The 20,008-nt window shown below is 39.1% G+C and overlaps 1 protein-coding gene across 5 annotated transcripts in view; it reads left to right on the top strand.

The window, feature by feature from the left end:
• GPAT3 (glycerol-3-phosphate acyltransferase 3) overlaps positions 1–20,008 on the top strand; it is a 64,440-nt gene that overhangs the window by 9,571 nt on the left and 34,861 nt on the right. The gene's annotated exons all lie outside the window — the stretch shown is intronic.

The following is a 20,008-nucleotide window of genomic DNA, read 5'->3' as shown; positions in this document are numbered from 1 at the left end:
GGTAATAATGTGCTAGTTCATCTATGTGTTCTTACTTCTAAAGGCCTACATTTGAAGATGTCTGCCTATAGTTTTCAAGATGCAGTTAATGTTTTGAAAAAATAGTGCTAATTGGACTCCTTTGGAGTTAAACCTATTTTTGAGGTTTTTATTAGCACTGTAGTCTAACTTGCGGTTCTCAAAAATGTTCCTCAAAATACCCTTTCCTGCTAACGACTGATTGATAATACATGAAATAAATAATAACTGCCCCATGAAATAAGTTTGGGAATCACCACATGCTATACCTTACTTTTGGAAAGTAATTACAGTAAAGAAACCTGTTTAATTTTTGTTAGAAGTGAGCTGACAAGTCAGCTGAGCTCACTCGTGTATCCATTACTGCTTTGCTTTTGTTCCAACAAACCTTTTCACTTTTGGGGTAAGAATTCTAAGAATTGGTTAAGACACGGGGGATCATAGGAGAGTAGAATTCTATGGAAAGGATGACTACGAAATTAGGAACTTGATTTAATTAAAAGACTAAGCCTTTGTGTGTTTTCCAAAAATAATGTGCAAACAATTTTGTGCCTGTCTAATTTAGGATAAAAGATGACCAAAGTGTCAAGCACTTCACTAGAAGGAACTTATCTTCCAAAGTCTTGTCTAGGAGAAATTGTAGAAATGGTATACCACAGTGCATTTTGGAAATAAAGTATTTGAGTGAAAACATTGGCTCATTTTGTGTAAATGGATTGTTATGTTCAAATGATTGAAGCAGCTAGTAGACCCTCAAGGTGTATACTTGGACACCAAGTATTATCATCAGTAACATTTTACCAAAATTAGATATTTTCGGTGCTACACAATCCCCTTTTTATTGCCAGGTACCTTCTCTTGGACATAGCAGATCTACTAATATTTTATGTTTCTGGGTACATTTAAAAATGTACGTTATGATTACGTACTCCTTATGATTTAAGGAGACAACAAACTTTATTGCTGGTTTTTCTGTTGTACTTGGTGAGACTTTGGGCTGTCACTGATTTTTTGTTGTTGTTGTCAGTTTATTTATTTTGAGAGAGAGAGAGAGAGCAGGGGAGGGGCAGAGAGAGAGGGAGAGACAGAATGCCAAGCAGGCTTCAGGCTGCCAGCGTGGAGCCCAATGTGGGGCTTGAACTTAAGCACTGTGAGATCATGACGAGCCGAGGTCAAGAATCAGATGCTTAATCGACTGAGCCACCCAGGCGCCCCTGGGCTGTCACTGATCTTGAGTGAAATTCTGTAGAGCCCTAGAGATTGGGGTATTGGTGGTGCATGTGTTGGGCCATGAATTTAAAAGGGCACAAGGTGTTTCAGTTTGGTAGGTTAAGAGGATTAAAATCTCTAGGTGAGGGTTTCCTTAGCACTTTTTAGCCTAAATAGAAGTGAATATTGTCACTTGTTGAATTTTTTTTTTTTTTGTCACACATCTGTCTTTTCCATGGTACCACCAGGAAAGAATAGAAGCGAACAAGAGGAGAAAACAGAAATCATAATGGTTTAGAGTATGGCTGAAGACTGCCAAATTTTCTTCTTTCATTCAGAGTAGCCGTCTTTCCTTTTAGCCATGAAATTGGGAGTGACTGTTGCAGTTACGAGCATTTAATATCTGTAAGGTTGGTGGGGAATCCAAAGATGATGAAGATAAGGTTCCTGTGGGGAGACAGGTATCCGACCGGTCACTGTGATAAATACTAAAGTAGGTGCATAAGCAAAGGACAATGTGGGATCTAATTTAGGCTCTGATATATCCTGCTTTCGTCTCTGTTAATCCCACAAGTGTGCATGGTATGCACCTCCATTCCCATTCTGATTTGCATCCTGCTTGGGTAGCCCTGTTAGAGGGTGTGTGCCCTATTGATACATCCTGCTGTTTGGAGTCAGCAGAGAGGTAATATCTTAATCCTAGATAGACTGGCCAAGGGTGATGAAACACACTGAGCACTTGTGTGCCTGGCTGGTGCAATCTTCTGCCTTCGGAGCATCATGTCTCTGTACTGCAGCCAACAGTAGCCCGAGTCAGCATTGAGTCGGTCAAAGTTGAGGCAAGGGTCACAGGCAGACCAAGGGCCCCAAGAGTGCGGATGTGATGTCTGAATGATATAGTGCTGATGACAGGTTTACGAAACTGAGAGGGAGAGAATTGCTAAACAGGGAAAATAGTTATGTTTATTTTCTGCACCCAAAATTCACTCTGCTGCTCTTTTACTTAATGAAGCACATTAAAAAAAAAAAATGTTTATTTTTGAGAGAGGGCCGGGGAGAAGGGGGCAGAGAGAGAGGGAAACCGGGGATCTGAAGCAGGCTCTGCACTGTCTGCACAGAGCCCGATGCAGCGCTCGAACTCATGAACCATGAGCTCCTGACCTGAGCCAAAGTCGAGGCTTAACCGACTGAGCTGTCCAGGTGCCCCAAAGCACATTTTTGGAAATACTTTTTAAGTCTCTCTTTCCAGTGAGACCCCTTTTTCAGTGTATGTCTCCTGTGCCTTTATTAGTAAGATAGCTAAAAGCTGAACCTAGAGAAATATTACCTTTGTGGTTAAATAATCCTCTTCTGTCTTTAGCCATATTCTGCTGTATCTTCTGGTAAAAATCTGTCTCATTTATTGATGGAGCTTCAGATATGATCATGAGCAAGAGCTCTTTAAGAAGCTCTGTTATTTCACCTTCTTCTTCCAGTTTTAAGGACTTTTCCTCATTGTTAATACAACCATGAAGGTAAATATTTCCCCCCCTCTGAGCATCCTGCCTCAGTGGAGAATGTAGAAGTCCCTTCTACCCTAGTTTTTGTTTCCTGAGGGCTCATATGCTGGGGAGGCTAAAACAAGAGACAAGAAGGCTATTGGGTCCTTTGCTTCTCTGCATCAGCTGTGCTTTCTCACTCCAGCCTTAGGACAAATGCATCTTCTCGGACCCAGGTACGTGGTCTGATGGAGATAGTATCAACTTTTATTTTACTTTGTTGTAAATAGTGCAAAGGACCATCGACTATTAATAAGAGCCACCAACCTTGGGGGCCTGGGTGGCTCAGTCATTAAGCATCTGACTTCAGCTCAGGTCATGATCTCACGGTTTGTGAGTTTGAGTCCCACAGTGGGTGAGCTTGAGCCTAGCTTGGGTTGATCATGAGCCCTGCTTTTCTCTCTCTCTCTCTCTCTCTCTCTGCCCCAGGTGAGATTCTCTCTCTCTCTATCCCCCTCTCACTTGCACATCCCCCCTCTCTCTCAAAACAAACAAACAAAACCCACCCCAAATAAAATAATGAAACTGTAGTTTTATGCTATATTTATTAAAAAAAAAAAAAAAGCCCCCAACCTCACCCTTGGGTGCCTAACTGATTTGGAAGACTTCTTGTGCAATAGATTTCAAATAGTAATTAGGATTGCACTTGTAATCATTGTGATTCATTATGCCATTTTCATGACTCAAGATGAATTCCACTGTACATTGCATTATATTACTAGGACATTTTGAACAATTACCCACCATAGGTCAACAGGCAGGATGAAAGGCCCGAATTTGCCCTTGGCCTGGAGGGTCTCAAACAAAACCAATAAATAGAGGCTATGGTTCAGTCATTTTGGCACTGTTTTCTAGAATGTGGCGCTGGCCTGACTTAGCGTTATCTGCATGCCAGATGCATGCCACCTCCTCAGTCCTCCCCTTTGCCCCACTTCAGGAGGCATCACACACAGGGATCTGTGGTCACATGGCCTGTTGTTAGTGAAGCCCCGTGCTGAATTTCTCTCCTGCCCTGTGCGTCTTACCCCCAGAGCCCATCTCTTCCTCCACCCAAACACACACAAAGGACAAAATGCTGTGGAGAAACTTCTCATGTTATACCTATTCAGAGAGAATTCAGGCTGCTTAACATTTCCACTGATTTTACTCTTGGAATTCTTTCTGTGAGACTTGATCAACCATGGTGATGCTGGTACAGTATAGGTCACATCAATATTGTGAATTTAATAAATTCACAAGATAAAGATATTGTAAATTCAATAAAGATTTTTATTTACTATATTTATCTTTATTGTAATTTACAATAAAGATATTATAAATTCAATAACCTTGAATTTATAGAAAATGTGGGATAATATTCTGTGACAGAAATTTGAGTATCATTTTCTATACTCATTTTTGCTTCGGGGAGGCTGTTTTTGATAGTCTGTTTACGTCAACTAATTGTCAGCTAGTATTGTCTTGGCATAAACTCCCTGAGTACAAGTCCTCAAGGATATAGAGTATAATGCATTTAAAGGGGTTATCTTGCTGATAAAATATTGGAACTTGTCTAGCTACTTGTAGAGAGAAAAATAATCCATTTATGGGATATGGAAGGATTATAGTGTGAGATTTTTCCTTATCACAGCCAAATGCTTTTATTAGTCTGCCTCTATTTATAAATCTTGTGCCTGATGGTGGTGATGAAGATGATGATAATTTTCAAACATACACAAAGGTAGAGAAATAGTATATTGAACCCAATATAGGCAATATTTGTCAAGATTTTGCCACACCTGATTCATCTATGCCTTCTTACTTTCTGCTAAAATATTCAATGCAGTATAAAATTTCATATCCTTTCATGCATTTTTAAATTAAAAATTTTTTTAAATGTTTATTTTTGAGAAAGAAAGAGCATGAGCAAGGCAGGGCAGAGAAAGAGGGAGACACAGAATCTGAGCTCTCAGCACAGAACCTGATGCGGGACTTGTACCCACAAAACACACGATCATGACCTGGGCTGAAGTCCCGTGCTTAACCAACTGAGCCACCCAGGCACCCCTTTTCATGTGTTTTTAAAACAGGATTAAAAAATAATCAGTGCTATTATCCCTTTAATTCAAACCTAATTTTTTAATATCATCTAATATACAGTCCATATATAAATTCCCCTAACAGTTTCAAAATGTTTTTATAATTGATTTATTTGAATTGAGATTCAGTCATGGCCCACGAGCTTGTTTGTTTATGTATTTATTGATATGGCTTATTGGACAGATGGAGTATAATTTTTGTTCTTGGAACGAAATAGCAGTTCTTAATAGCAGGTGATTCTGAAAAATTTCGCTTGCATACCTTGCATTTTTATCCTCACAGCTTGATATAGCTCTGTGGAAGACAAGGTTTAATTCTTTTGCTTGTTTGTTTGTTTGTAAACCGTCAGATTAGTCCTCTGTATTTCTAAGCAATATAATGAAATTTAATCAACCACTTAGGAGAGCAATTTGGCACAGCTGAAGACCCATTACACGGTAGCCCCTTAATTCCACTTTTCCTAAGATATCAAACCCACCCAAACTCTCAGCATGTATGTATTAGGAGACATGCATCAAATGGATACCAATAGTGAAAATACGGCAACAATCCTGTCACTCATCAGGAGGAGAATTAATATGTGAGCTAGTTCAAATGAACTAACTGGATTTACATGAAGAGAACAAAGTATGTACATCTTAATGTTAAGCAAAAATAACATGTATGGTGTAACATTTATTTAAAATTATTACATACGCAGATACCATATAATTATGTAGATATATGTAGATAAGTGTAAAATATATGTGGAAATGAAATGTTAGTGTTGATCTTCTAGGAGGGAGGAGAAAAGGTGGGGAGATGGGCTTTAACTGTATCTCTAATTGTTTTCTTTAAAGAATATCTGAAGGGACGCCTGGATGGCTCACTCGGTTGAGCGTCCGACTTCAGCTCAGGTCATGATCGTGGGGTTCATGAGTTCAAGCCCCACATCAGGCTCGCCACTGTCAGTGCAGAGCTTGCTTTGGATTCTCTGTCCCCCTCTTTCTGTCTCTCCCCTGCGTGCTCTCTTTTAAAAATAAATAAACATTAAAAAAAATTTACCTCCCTTAAACAAAAAAAAGAATACCTGAAGCAAATATGACAATAAGTCTCTTTTTTCTTTGTTGAACTCAAAAATTTTTTGTTAAACTTATATTTTAAGCATAAAAATTTAAAAAACCCAACTAATAAGATATTAAGAATATTAAGAATTGCTCAACTAGAGTCTTTAGTCTGATGGGTGGAAGTAGTTTTATAATAGAAAATAAAAATTTGTCTCAGGGGTGTGATTGATGGTTACCTACCTGCTCCAAAGTACATCTTCATTCAGTCTTTCCAATGCTTGGAGTTGACATTTAACCCAATGGGAATTGAAATATATTACCTTTTGGAGCTGGGATTCTCAGCCTCAGCACTACTGACATTTTGGGTTGAATAATCCTTTGTCATGGGAGTAAATGCATTGTAAGATGCTTAGCAGTATCCCTGGTCTCTACCCACTAGATGATAGTAGTGTACCCCCTAATGTGACAACCAGTGTGTCTCCAGACACTGACATATGTCCCCAGGGGGCAAAGTCCTCTCCTGTCTCCTTACCTCTGTCCTCTCCTTTGCAAAGCACTGCTCTTAGAGAATAATGTGTTTTTCTATTGGTATCCAATATCATTAGCATAATTTATCCTTACCTTACCTCTGTCCTCTCCTTTGCAAAGCACTGCTCTTAGAGAATAATGTGTTTTTCTATTGGTATCCAATATCATTAGCATAATTTATCTTAGTTTTCTAACAAATAGGCCCTTGAGGGAGCAGAACTTGATTTCCAGTTTTTGGTGGTGTGGCTGGTGTGGGGAAGGACAGAAAGTGAGGTAAGGCACGTGAACAACAGGGTGAGCAGAGAACACTGGATGGTGGGAGAGGAAGCTTGCTCCTTAAGGAAAGGTAGAAGTGAGACAAGGGACTCTTTCTGCAAACTTTGCCTCATAATCTGATGAAAATATGCTGTTTTGGAGGGAGCTTTATTTTAGAATGGATTGGAGACTTGTGTATAACTATGTACTCTAACCTCAGGAAAGGAGATGACTTAACATTTAATTCTAGCCAACAGTGAGTAAGCAGGAAGGAGTGGTTCTGGCAGGAAAGAAAGTAAAAAGTCAGATCAGACTAATGGCTTTCATTGCATTGTAAAGTGATGGGTGGGAGGAGAGTGATATAATCCCTAAATCACAGAAAGGAAGGCTCCTAACTTAAGAAAGCAGTTAGGAAGCTCATAAAACATACTCTCTTGTTTTGCAGATTGTTTTCTTGTCACGTAGCAGGAACAAAGTAGGTGACGTGCCCTGTGCCCAATCCCTATTTTCTATGGAATGAGTTTTGCTTTTAAACATAAATGATAAAAGCAGGTTATAAATCTTTCTATCCCCAGCACTGTTTAGCTGTTGGCCATCTTGTTGGTGCTTTGGCTCTCTTAGTCCTAAACTCCTCAGCGGATTGGGAGAGTACCTGCATCTCAGAATTGTGGAGGTTTGAAAAAGTCAGATGAGAATGAGACTCAGGGATTCTTTGAGAGTGAGAAGATAGCTGGATCAGGTGACTGGATAGTCAACTTGAGAAGACATTCTCTGTTTAGAGAAGTTCTCTGTGACATTGGGAGGAGCAGACATCTCATCAGGTACCTATCAAATCTAAAATACAGCTTGTCACTCTAGAAGTGTTCCCCAAACTAATCTCCCCACCTAACACACCCCCCAGAGAAAACCCTAGTCAAAACTACAAAGCTTCTCCATTTTGTTTCTACTTTATAGACAAAATCCTGTCAATAATAATAAGAATCACCACCATTTATTAAACAATGGATCCATTGTGCAAAATTATTTACATGAGGGAGGTCTTGGTAATTCTCTCTTAACTGATGAGAAAACAATGGGTGAAGGAGGTCAAGTGACTCCTTCAGATCATTTAAGTAGTCAGGGCAGACTGAAAAGAAAGCCCAATTTGTCTTTCCTATTCAGAATCGCTTGCCACAACTCCTTGCCTAAACTATACCTTCCTTACCTGCTCCTCTGGTCAATCCATGCCTTCTCATTCTCCCTTGGAAGGTTGAGGTAACTCTTCCACAAATGGAAACTCCCTGCTGAAAGTTGGCTTCGTCGCATCTTAGGAAACGCATAACATTTCAATTCAAATCATCAACAGAATTTTTAAAGAAATGAAATCTATTAAGAACATTTGGAATTATAATAAAAGATACTATACATAAATGCCAAGCCATAATGTTGACATTATAATTGATTTGATGGCTTATTTGACAATGAAGTTTTATAGATGCTTCTCTGTTGTGGGATTTCTTGTTTAATCAAACGAGTTATGTCCAAATCAACAAAGTTAATGGGGTCCATCAGCCAAGAAGAGATGGGTTAACAGTATACTGAATGGGATGTTAAAATGTTAGTTAAACTGAAACTCTGCCTGTTAATTCTAAATGCCTGTTAGTTTCTCTGCGGTGTTGACTGAGAATTGATTACAACAATGTCCATACTTCCCTCCATTTATGCTTCAAAACAGTTGTAAACACATGGTTAATTTCATGACTAGCCTTTATATCTGGGGGTTAAAATCTTCCTCTTTTATCATTACCATTGGTTATTTTGTAAGTTTCTAGGGAACTACCGGGGTATATAATGGTGAAAAAGGGAGTTGATTTTCTCATCTGCTTTTCTCAGGAGAACAAAAATTTGTCTCCAGTACTTGTAGCTTAGTACTTTTAGTCTTGATTACTTGTAGCTTCGTACTTCTAGTCTTGATAACTGAGAGACACTAACAGGAAAGTACTCTAAATTTAATAAGGGCCAAATTTTTCTATTACAGATATATAAGCAATATAGAAAACAGGAAAATAGAAGGCACCTTTACTTCAGTAAAGCTTTTGATTGTATCCTATTCCAAATAACAGGGTTGACAAATCCACTCTATCTGTTACCCCTCCCACGGCCCTGGAAGACATCTCTGGTTGATGAAGTCTTTGCCACTAAACCACCGGGTAGCCTCCTTAGCACAAACCTGCAGACACGCCCTCAGTTCTCACTGATTTGGAGTTGGTCTGTGAGGGCTGATGAAACAATTGAAACAAGTTGAAACCTTGTTACCACTCGATCTGGAGAATAAATGGAGTTTCTCACACTGTGTAGCAAAGGATCATTAACTAAAAGTAGGAGAACCTCTTGAGTAATTGGGCTTTGGCATAGATTTGGTTGTATTGTTCAAGGGGTTGTATTGAAAGTGCAGTATCATTGACCAAATGCTCTTAGTTGGGTTTTAAATTACCTAGGAAACCAAATAGAATTTAAAGTAATCTTTTTAAAAATTTTATTTATTTAAATTCAAGTTAGTTAAAATACAGTGTAGTATTGGTTTTAGGAGTAAAACCCAGTGATTCATCACTTCCATACAACACACAGTGCTCATCCCAACAAGTGCCCTCCTTAGTGCCCATCACCCATTTAGCCCATCCCCCCCATCCACAACCCCTCCAGCAACCCTGTTTGTTCTCTGTATTTCAGGGTCTCTTATGGTTTGCCTCCTTCTCTGTTTTTATCTTATTTTTCCTTCCCTTCCCCTATATTCATCTGTTGTGTTTCTTAAATTCCATATATGGGTGAATTCCTATATTTGTCTTACTCTGACTTATTTTGCTTAGCATAATACACTTTGGTTCTGTCCACATTGTTGCAAATGACAAGATTTCATTCTTTTTGATACTCAAGTGATATTCCATTATATATACACCACATCTTCTTTATCCATGCATCCGTTGATGGACATTTGGGCTCTTTCCATACTTTGGCTGTTGTTGATAGTGCTGCTATAAACATGGGGGGTGCAGTGCCCCTTAGAATCAGCATTTTTGTATCCTTCGGATAAATACCTAGTAGTGCAATTGCTGGGTTGTAGGGTAGCTCTATTTTTGATTTTTTGAGGAACCTCCACCCTGTTTTCCAGAGTGGCTGCACCAGTTTGCATTCACACCAATAGTGATCTTGATTGTTTGGATTCGTGAGCCATCAAAGAGAAGATTGACATTCAAGATCCTTTATCCAAGGTGGATGCTTGGAAATGGAATAGAAAAGCCAGCCTTGATAGGAAAAGGCTTGCCACTTCAGAAGGACCAGAAGCAGAGTTTTAGACCATCAGGCATGGAAAGCCAGGGAAAGTATAGAACCCAAAATAATGCTGCAGTTCATGGCAGAACCAGCATGTTCAACACACAGTGACAAGCTGCTTTGAATCACTCACCCTGGTCTCTGCATGAACACTTTACCCAGTGTTTTCTGGGTACCTGGGTTATATGCTGAACTATGCCCTCAGGCAACCCTTAGCCTACTTAAGGAGATATCACCAATATCCACATGTCCATGTGGCAAATGGGAACCAGGCAGTGCTGATGGTGTTGAATTTCACAAAAATAAATATAATTACCTCGAGTAAAGAAATGCATAAATGTAGTATGAAAAGAGATTGTTTCGGATGGGGGATGTCAGAGAGAGTGTTTTGGTGAACATGTTAGTGTTTAGTCAGTCATGTAGAGGTGGATTGGGATTAACTGAGGTGACAGGGCTTTCTAAACTGGGGGAATGAGGGAATAGCTTGGACAGCAATGGTAGTGAGCTAAGTTCATAGAAGGGAACAGACATAGAAATAAGGTTGGCAAGAAGGTGACATGAGGTTGTGAAGGGCTCAAACGCTAAGGGCTTTCAATGTGATATAAAGGCATAGAAAAGCCTGGGTTTACTGTTTATATTGAGGGTGGTAAAGAAGAAATTCTGAAACCTGCAGAAAGGATTAATATAGTGGCAAACCAGACCTGTGAAGGTTGATTATTGAATTTGGAAAAAAAAGAAGAGATGATTCCAATGACAGTTGATTAATTATTAGAAGGTAGAAGCCATCCCTCTTTCCCTCCACATCCATAAAAGATGGAACAAAAGAAGGGCACCTGGCTGGCTCAGTCCATGGAGCATGCAACTCTTGATCTCAGGGTTGTGAGTTCAAGCCCCACATTGGTCATGGATCTTACCTAAAACAAATAAATTTAAAGAAATGTTGGAACAAAAAGAATATTGTAAAGTAAAGAATTGTTACATGTAAGACAGAGATTCTTAGCAAAAAATGATCATAAAACTAAACCAAGCTAGTAGGTAGATTATAATACAGAGAAGTTTTACAAATAGAATACATAGTTGGGGCACCTGGGTGGCTCAGTTGGTTAAGCGTCTGACTTCGGTTCAGGTCATGATCTCACAGTTCATGAGTTCGAGCCCCGCATTGGGCCCTGTGCTGACAGCTCAGAGCCTGGAGCCTGCTTTGGATACTATGTCTCCCTGTCTCTCTGCTCCTCTCCTGCTCATGCTCTGTCTGCCTCTCCTTCAAAAATAAATAAAAACATTAAAAGAAAAAAAAAACAAATAGAATATGTAGTCGAGAACTTAAGTTTTTCAGTATGTGTTTGTCTCTATGTATCTGTTTGTGGGTCATTGGCTCCATAGGCAGAGGAATCAAGAAAGCTCTTCATCGGCTCTTTATTCTGCCAATAAGTCATGACAATCAAGCCCTCTTCACCTTTTCTCCTCCCTCTAGGTTTTATAATGGCATTTCCCAGTTCTCTGTTTTCTTGCTGAAGCTTTTGGGAAAGCATAAGTTTTTGAATGAATAAGAAGGTGACAGGCTAGAGTGCCAAAGCATGCCTGGTACACAGAAGGCTGGGGAGATGGGGAGCAGATGGTGGTGGCTCCATTGTTGTTCAGGATTGGCTCTCGGGGCTCAGGGAAAGGAGAAAGCCTGTTAGAATTGTGATTAGACAGAGTCCTTTTCTTGGGTTGGGGTAGGAAGAAGCTGGTGATGTCTGGATGCCTTGGGGATGGGCAAAGCTCTTAGACAGGGACCTTCCCCTTGTATGCCAACCCCAGTGTTTTGAAAGCTCTCTTTCTGTACCTCCTCTCCTAACTTTTCTAGGTCAGGCGCCTCGTTTTTCCACTTCTCTTTCTCAGAGTTCTGTTTCCTTCAAAACTTGAGCTGACTGGAGAAGAACTTTAATTCCCTGGAGTCCTATTTTGTTTCTTTGAAGATTCCTCAGGGAGTAGAACCCGTAGAGCCCTTATGTCTCCTGTAACTTCTGGGGACACCTGGTGAACAAAAAAAAGCTGGGATGTGGTCCGCTTTTCTGTTAGGGTCTTAGAGCCTTCACCCTGTCTTGCCTCAGCATTTCTGGAATTGATGGGCCTTGCCTGTGTGCTTTTCTGGTGTTGTGTGCTGGGTAGCCTGCACTGACTCATTTCACCTGGGAAATGGAATGGACCTGAAAGCCCGAGGATGTAGGGAATGCCATAGACAAACTTTATGGGTGGGATAATTTGGCCCTTTTACCTTTAAAAGGGAAAATGCACTGTCTGCAGAGGACAGCAACTTGGAGGAACATTGACTTTGGCCTTTACAAAAAGCTAAAATACTTTGGAGACAGTGCATATACATATGAAGTGACATTCTTCTTCAAGTTATAAGAGAAAACAGCATTATGATTTCTGGTATCACTTTGCAACCAGTGGAATTCTGTTGGCTTACACAAAGAGGAAATTGATAACGAATTCTAGAGACTATCTTTAAAAGAACAAAAGAAAGAAAGAAAGAAAGAAAGGAAGGAAGGAAGGAAGGAAGGAAGGAAGGAAGGAAGGAAGGAAGGAAGGAGGTAAAAAGGAGATTAAGACTGGACAGAGAGTATAGGTTTTGGCTATGAGTAATTAATAACATTCGGCTACTTGGTAGACTATGTGCAGTACTTAAAGCCTTTGCAAGGATTAAGTGTATGTCCCCTTTTTCCCAAGTGTGGTAAGTTTTTTAGGTTGTTATGTTAGAGTATCAGGCATATAGATCACTTCCTTTCCTTGCCTCTGTGATGACATTGGAACAAATCTACGCAAATAAATGAGCATCTTCATTTTCAATGGCTCAAATGTTCCCAACAGTCAGTTTATTTGCACCCAGTGGCCAATCCACATGACCTCTCCAGAACAGATTTCAAGTGTGTGAAGCCAGCAGGCATTGTGAAATCCCAACATGTGATGGTGTTCAGCCTTTGATGTTCATCTGACATTCTGCACAACAAGCCTGTCACCAGTCAGTAGAGAAGCGTGTGTCTCAGGGTATATATTCAAGGAGAGAGAAAGACAGGTATTTTGTAATCAACAAAAAGAACTAATGTCCTTTTTTCCCTAAGGAAAGCCATTGCTTTGCCATTCTGTCCTTACCCCCATAGGAAAAGCCACCCATTGTGTCCTTTAGAATAAGCTTGTTTTAGAAACTTAGGAAAGACATTTCATGAGTTTGATGTAACTTGAACTTTTTTTCTTTTTTATATTAAATGTAATTTATTGTCAAATTGGTTTCCATACAGCACCCAGTGCTCATCCCAACAGGTGCCCTCCTCAATGCCTATCACCCACTTTTCCCACTCCCCCACCCCCATCAACCCTCAGTTTATTCTCAGTATTTAAGAGTCTCTAATGGTTTGCCTCCTTCCCTCTCTGTAACTTTTTCCCCCCCTTCACCTCCCCCATGGACTTCTGTTAAGTTTCTCAGGTTCCACATATGAGTGAAAACATATGGTATCTATCTTTCTCTGCCTGAGTTATTTCACTTAGCATAATACTCTTCAGTTCCATCCACATTGCTACAAATGGTCATATTTCATTCTTTCTCATTGCCAAGTAGTATTCCATTGTATATGTAAACCGCATCTTCTTTATCCATTCGTCAGTTGATGGACATTTAGGCTCTTTCTGTATTTTGGCTATTGTTGAAAGTGCGTTATAAACATTGGGGTGCAAGTGCCCCTATGCATCAGCACTTCTGTATCTCTTGGATAAATTCCTAGCAGTGCTATTGCTGGGTCATATTTTTAATTTTTTGAGGTACTTCCACGCTGTCTTCCAGAGCGGCTGCACCAGTGTGCATTCCTGCCAAAAGTGCAAGAGGGTTCCCGTTTCTCCACATCCTCTCCAGCATCTATAGTCTCCTGATTTGTTCACTTTAGCCACTCTGACTGGCATGAGGTGGTACCTCAGTGTGGTTTTGATTTGTATTACCCTGATGGGGAGTGACGTTGAGCGTCTTTTCATGTGCCTGTTGGCCATCTGGATGTCTTCTTTAGAGAAGTGTTTATTCATGTTTTCTGCCCATTTCTTCACTGGATTATTTGGTTTTTGGGTGTGGAGTTTGGTGAGTTCTTTATAGATTTTGGATACTAGCCCTTTGTCTGATATATATTTGCAAATACCTTTTCCCGTTCCGTTGGTTGCCTTTGAGTTTTGTTGGTTGTTTCCTTTGCTGTGCAGAAGCTTTTTATCTTCATAAGGTCCCAGTAGTTCATTTTTGTTTTTAATTCCCTTGCCTTTGGAGATGTGTCAAGTAAGAAATTGCTGCAGCTGAGGTCAGAGAGGTTTTTTCCTGCTTTCTCCTCTAGGGTTTTGATGGTTTCCTGTCTCGCATTCAGGATCTTCATCCATTTTGAGTTTATTTTTGTGAGTGGTGTAAGAAAGTGGTCTAGTTTCATTCTTCCACATTTGCTGTCCAGTTTTTCCTGCACCATTTGTTAAAGAGACTATGTTTTTTCCATTGGATATTCTTTCCTGCTTTGTCAAAGATTAGTTGGCCATACTTTTGTGGGTCCAATTCTGGGTTCTCTATTCTATTCCGTTGGTCTATGTGTCTGTTTTTGTGCCAATACCACACTGTTTTGATGATTACAGCTTTGTAGTAGAGGCTAAAGTCTGGGATTGTGATGCCTCCCTCTTTGGTCTTCTTCTTCAATATTACTTTGGCTATTTGGGGTCTTTGTGTTCCATACAAATTTTAGGATTGCTTGTTCTAGCTTTGAGAAGAATGCTGGTGCAATTTTGATTGGGATTGCATTGAATGTGTAGATTGCTTTGGGTAGTATTGACATTTTGACAATATTTATTCTTCCATCCAGGAGCATGGAATGTTTTTTCATTTCTTTGTATCTTCTTCAATTTCCTTCTTGAGCTTTCTATAGTTTTCAGCATACAGATCTTTTACATCTTTGGTTAGGTTTATTCCTAGGTATTTTATGCTTCTTGGTGCAATTGTGAATGGGATCAGTTTTTTTATTTGTCTTTCTGTTGCTTCATTATTGGTGTATAAGAATGCAACTGATTTCTGTACATTAATTTTGTATCCTGTGACTTTGCTGAATTCATGTATCAGTTGTGGCAGACTTTTGGTGGAGTCTATCGGGTTTTCCATGTAGAGTATCATGTCATCTGCAAAAAGTGAAAGCTTGACTTCATCTTTGCCAATTTTGATAAATTTGATCTCCTTTTGTTGTCTGATTGCTGATGCTAGAATTTCCAACACTATGTTATACAACAGCGGTGAGAGTGGACATCCCTGTCGTGTTCCTGATCTTGGGGCAAAGCTCTCAGTTTTTCCCCATCGAGGATGATATTAGCTGTGGGCTTTTCATAAATGGCTTTTATGATGGTTAAGTATGTTCCTTCTATCCCGACTTTCTCAAGGGCTTTTATTAAGAAAGGATGCTGAATTTTGTCAAATGCTTTTTCTGCATCGATTGACAGGATCATATGGTTCTTATCTTTTCTTTTATTAATGTGATGTATCACATTGATTGATTTGTGAATATTGAACCAGCCCTGCAGCCTAGGAATGAATCCCACTTGATCATGCTGAATAATTCTTTCTATATGCTGTTGAATTCAATTTGCTAGTATCTAGTTGAGAATTTTTGCATCCATATTCATCAGGGATATTGGCCTGTAGTTTTCTTTGCTTGCTGTGTCTCTGTCTGGTTTGGGAATCAAAGGAATGCTGGCTTCATAGAATGAGTCTGGAAGTTTTCCTTCCCTTTCTATTTTTTTGGAACAGCTTGAGAAGGATAGGTATTATCTCTGCTTTAAATGTCTGGTAGAATTCCCCAGGGAAGCCATCTGGTCCTGGACTCTTATTTGTTGGGAGATTTTTGATAACTGATTCAATTTCTTTGCTGGTTATGGGTCTGTTCAAGTTCTCTATTTCTTCTTGTTTGAGTTTTGGAAGTGTGTGGGTGCTTAGGAATTTGTCCATTTCTTCCAGGTTGTCCAGTTTGTTAGCATATAATTTTTCATAGTATCCCCTGATAATTGCTTGTATTTCTGAGGGATTGGTTGTAATAATTCCATTTTCATTCATGGTTTTGTCTATTTGGGTCCTCTCCCTTTTCTTTGTGAGAAGCCTGGCTAGAGGTTTATCAATTTTGCTTATTTTTTCAAAAAAACAACTCTTGGTTTCATTGATCTGCTCTACAGGTTTTTTAGATTCTATATTGTTTATTTCTGCTCTGATCTTTATTATTTCTCTTCTTCTGCTGGGTTTGGGGTGTCTTTGCTGTTCTGCTTCTATTTCCTTTAGGTGTGCTGTTAGATTTTGTAGTTGGGATTTTTCTTGTTTCTTGAGATAGGCCTGGATTGCAATGTATTGTCCTCTCAGGACTGCCTTCACTGCATCCCAAAGCGTTTGGATTGTTGTGTTTTCATTTTCATTTGTTTCCGTATATTTCTTAATTTCTCCTCTAATTGCCTGGTTGACCCATTCATTCTTTAGTAGGATGCGCTTTAACCTCCATGCTTTTGGAAGCTTTCCAGACTTTTTCCTGTGGTTGGTTTCAAGTTTCATAGCATTGTGATCTGAAAGTGTGTATGGTATGATCTCAATTCTTTTATACTTATGAAGGGTTGTTTTGTGACCCAGTGTGTGATCTATCTTGGAGCAGGTTCCATGCGCACTTGAGAAGAAAGTATATTCTGTTGCTTTGGGATGCAGAGTTCTAAATATATCTGTCAAGTCCATGTGATCCAATGTATCATTCAAGGCCCTTGTTTCTTTATTGTTCTTGTGTCTAGATGATCTATCCATTGTTGTAAGTGGAGTATTAAAGTCCCCTGCAATTACCACATTCTTGTCAATAAGGTTGCTTATGTTTGTGAGTAATTGTTTTATATATTTGGGGGCTCCTGTATTTGGCGCATAGACATAATTGTTAGCTCTTCCTGATGGATATACCCTGTAATTATTATATAATGTCTTTCTTCATCTCTTGTTACAGACTTTAATTTAAAGTCTAAGTTTGTCTAAGTATGGCTACTCCAGCTTTCTTTTGACTTCCAGTAGCATGACAGATAGTTCTCCATCCCCTCACTTTCAATCTGAAGGTGTCCTCAGGTCTAAAATGAGTCTCTTGTAGAGAGCAAATAGATGGGTCTTGTTTTTTTTTTTATTTTTTTTATTTTTATCCATTCTGATACCCTATGTCTTTTGGTTGGAGCATTTAGTCCATTTACCTTCAGTGTTATTTTGAAAGATATGGGTTTAGAGTCATTGTGATGTCTGTAGGTTTCATGCTTATAGTGATGTCTCTGGTACTTTGTGGTCCTTGCAACATTTCACTCACAGAATCCCTCTTATTATCTCTTGTAGGGCTTAGTTGAGTGGTGATGAATTCCTTCAGTTTTTGTTTGTTTGGGAAAACCTTAATCCTTCCTTCCATTCTGAATGACAGACTTGCTGGGTAAAGGATTCTCAGCTGTATATTTTTCCTGTTCATCACATTGAAGATTTCCTGCCATTCCTTTCTGGCCTGCCAAGTTTCAGTAGATAGGTCTGCTACTACCCTTATGGGTCTACCTTTGTATGTTAAGGCCTGTTTATCCCTGACTGCTTTCAGAATTCTCTCTTTATCCTTGTATTTTGCCAGTTTCACTATGATATGTCATGCAGAAGATCAATTCAAGTGACATCTGAAGGGAGTGCTCTGTGCCTCTTGGATTTCAATGCCTATTTCCTTCCCCCGATCTGGGAAGTTCTCAGCTATGATTTGTTCAAGTATACCTTCAGCCCCTTTCTCTCTCTCTTCTTCCTGAATTCCTATGATACGGATATTGTTCCGTTTGATTGTATCACTTAGTTCTGTAATTCTCCCCTCATACTCCTGGAGTTTTTTACCTCTCTTTTTCTCAGTTTCCTCTTTTTCCATAATTTTATCTTCTACCTCACCTACTCTCCCCTCTGCCTCTTCAATCTGCACTGTGGCCACTTCCACTTTATTTTGCACCTCATTTATAGCATTTTTAATTCATCATGACTATTTTTTAGTCCCTTGATCTCTATAGCAATAGATTCTCTGCTGTCCTCTATGCATTTTTCAAGCCCAGTGATTAATTTTGTGACTATTATTCTAAATTCTTGTTCAGTTATACTGCTTAAATTGGTTTTATCAATTTGTTAGCTGTCACCACTTCCTGGGATTTCTTTTGAGAAGAATTCTTCCATTTAGTCATTTTGGCTAGTTTTCTGTCCCTTATGCATTTTAAAAGCTTGTTGTGTGCTCTGCACCTGTGAGCCCTGCTATATTAAAGGAGGGTCATATACTGTCCAAGGCCTGGCCCTTCAGGAGGCATTTTTTCAGAGATTGTTACTTGCTCTCTGTTGTTGTGACTTTTGTTATTTTATTACCCTACTTGTAGTGCTATTTTGGACTTCCCACCAGGTATGCTTTGATTTGTTCTTTGGAGTACCCCTATCTTTTTTCCAGCTTTCCCATTTTCTTTCTGGTAGATTCAGTCTCTTTTCCTCCCAGGCCCTGGTGTTCAAAGTCTTTTGGCTTATGCACTTCTTTGTTTGAGAGAAGCGGGAAGTGTGGATCCCCCTACTTCTCTGGCATGTTGGCCCCTCCTCCCGAGCTAACTTGGTCTTTTTTTGATCTTTGCTTATAATTGGTTAAGACAATGCCTGCATCATGTAATGAATGGAGTTCGTGGTTCATGGGCATGAAAAAAGGGGGGGGGATGGTATTCTGCTGATGTGAATAATTTTGAATGATTTTAGGACTAGAGTCATCAGGTGGAAGAAATTGTAAGGAAAAGCAGGAGGGTGGGAGAACCCAGGAAGTATTAGGAGCCCAAAGACTGATTTAGTTTGGCTGGAACTAGAATAAGTGAAAATGAGTTGAATATAGGAGTTAAGATTAGATAGATATATAGGTTTAAGTTAAGTCCTAAAAGGCCTCAAATGCCAGGTTAATAAAGTACTTATTTAGATGAGGGCGTCTCAAAGTTCCATGTATCTTTAGCTTTGCAGAAATAGGATTAGACAGGAAAAGTGAGGGAGAAGTGGAGAAACAAGAGATGGTAGATGGCAAGCCATTCTGGAAATAATGAGACCTTGATTTGCAAATATTGATCACTTTTGTATCCCAGGCATAAATCTCCCTTGATCGTGGTGAATGATTTTTTAAATATATTGTTGGATTTGGTCTGCTAATATTTTGTTCAAGATTTTTGCATCTGTGTTCATCAGAGATAGTGGCCTGTAGTTCTCTATTTTTGTGGTGTCTTTGGGTTGTTTTGGTATCAGGGTAATGCTGGCCTCATAGAATGATTTGGTAGTTTTCCTTCCTCTTCTATTTTTTGCAATAATTTGAGAATAATAGGTATTAACTCTTCTTTAAATGTTTGGTAGAATTCACCTTTGAAGCCATCTGGTCCTGGACTTTCGTTTGTTGGGAGATTTTTGATTACTGATTCAATTTCATTCTGGTTATTGGTCTGTTCAAATTTTTTATTTCTTCCTGTTTCAGTTTTGGTAGTTTATATGTTTCCACGAACTTACCCCTTTCTTCTAGGTTGTCTGAATTTGTTGACATATCATTCTTCACAATATTCCCTTAGAATCTTTTGTATTTCTGTGGTGTTGGTTATTATTTTTCCTCTTTCATTTGTGATTTTATTTAAATCTTCTCTGTCTCTCTGTCTCTCTCTCTCTCTCTCTCTTTTTTTTTTTTTTTTTTAGTAAGTCTGGCTAGATGTTTATCAGTTTTGTTGATCTTTTCAAAGAACCAGCTCCTGGTTTCATTGATCTGTTCTGTTGTTTTTTAGTTTCTATATCATTTATTTCTGCTCTAATCTTTATTATTTCCTTTCATCTGCTGGTTTTAGGCTTCATTTTTTGTTCTTTTTCTAGCTTCTTGTAGGTGTGAGGTTAGGTTATTTATTTGAGATTTTTCTTGCTTCTTGATATAGTACTGTATTGCTATATACTTCCCTCTTAGGAATGCCTTTGCTGTA

Source organism: Felis catus, chromosome B1 (genome assembly GCF_018350175.1).
Source record: "Felis catus isolate Fca126 chromosome B1, F.catus_Fca126_mat1.0, whole genome shotgun sequence".
Classification (NCBI taxonomy): domain Eukaryota; kingdom Metazoa; phylum Chordata; class Mammalia; order Carnivora; family Felidae; genus Felis; species Felis catus.
The sequence above is the reverse complement of the archived record's forward strand: the minus strand, read 5'-3'. Positions and strand labels throughout refer to the sequence as shown.